Source organism: Solanum pennellii, chromosome 1, assembly GCF_001406875.1.
Source record: "Solanum pennellii chromosome 1, SPENNV200".
NCBI classification, from domain to species: domain Eukaryota; kingdom Viridiplantae; phylum Streptophyta; class Magnoliopsida; order Solanales; family Solanaceae; genus Solanum; species Solanum pennellii.
This window is the reverse complement of record NC_028637.1, coordinates 80,613,423-80,615,096: the sequence shown is the minus strand read 5'-3', so window position 1 is coordinate 80,615,096 and position 1,674 is coordinate 80,613,423.

Genomic DNA, 1,674 nt, shown 5'->3' with positions numbered 1-1,674 from the left:
AGTTTCTTCAAACCTTACTTTGCAGATGCAAATGATCTGGATAGGAACAGGCCAAAATGGGCTCCTCCATCAGAACCTACACAGTTTGATGTTGAAATTGAAAAGATCCTTGATCACGGGGTTTTGGGCACAAGTAAGATGAATACAAACACAGAATTCTTGAATCATTGGAAAGGCAAGAGTGCAGCTGATGCAGTTTGGGATAAAGCAAAGGACTTATGGCAATTTGATGCTCAAATCGATGACTACCTTCAAATACTCTCGATAAGGACATCGAGTTCAAGTGGTGCGGATAATTTGTTAGACCCGTAAACTACTTGATCTAACTATGTGCATGCATGACAATGACTTGAGAATTGGTATTGGCATGCATGGGGGAAAAACAATACAACAAAGGTTCAAGGTACTTGGGTGTTGGCAAGGCAGCTTGGACGTTCAAGGCTTACGTGTGGGCAGATTTGTCGGCAAGACAAGGCGGGATGTTGGCTTGACAAGACAAGGCTATGAAATTGATGTTGGAAGCATGCTGAAATATTTTAAGTGTTGGAAGCAGGCTGAAATAATTCTAAGTGTTGGAATAAGCTGAAATATTCTGTGTTAGAATAAGCTGAAAATATTCTAAGTGTTATAATGGCTGATTTCAATAATGCCTTAGAATGTATTTGGAATTCAAAAATAATTCTATCTGTTAGAATATTTAGTGTTGGACTTAGTTTGAATTCTTTCAGGACAAGTGTTAGACACATGTCAAATGTAATCGCCATTGTAACCGCGAATGTAACTGTTGTAACTGCCTTGTGCAGAATTTTTATAAGGGGTGGAAATTCGTCTAAGGAAAGGAAGAACGAATCTGGCCTAAGATTACTTTGTGAAGCCTTATGCTTTATTAATTCGTTATTAATAAAAGGTTGGGAAGAGTTCCCGTACGTTGACTGTGTTGTTACGTTTATTGTTGCCTAAATAAAACTAGGTAAAGAATCTCTATACATAGTCAAATTCGTGTGAGTGTAAGGCTGAAGTTCGCAAAGAATTGTAGACTACCTAGGAGTGGTGTTAGATAAAAAAAATCGACCCTATTTCAGTATCCATCATTTTGATATTCATACTAAACGCTGTGTCTTTTTTCCTAATGCAAATTAATTTGAGCTCTAATTGCTCACATTGATTCTTGTGCTATTATAGCTGGTTTTCCGGAGACTGAGGGTGAGCTTATTGAAATTCGTGGTTGACTCATCTTATTATGTACGTCTTGAGCTAGTCTTTTGTAATTCTAGAATTTTTTTGTTTATCTCTAGTATGTACTCATCTTTTGTAGTAGCTTTGCTCCAATATCTACTAAGTTTTAGGATGGATCTTTGTACTTTTGTCCTCGTTTGGGAATTATTGTTATATATTATTCCTTATTTCCGCTGATCTTTCAAATTATGTTGTTTATGCTTCTTGTGTTTCTTCCGTTCCCTAGGCCCATTATCATTGGTTCCGAGCTAAAGGCAGGCTTAACAACTTGTAGGATTTAGTAGGTGTTATCATGACTCTGATTTTTGAATCATGACAAATTAGTATGAGAGACCATGTTCACCGATGTTGTTGGTGCTAGACTAATGTCTAGTAGAGCTCTGCGGATTGATAAAGAGACATGTGTATCCTATCTTTGATGGGCTATAAGAAATCTTT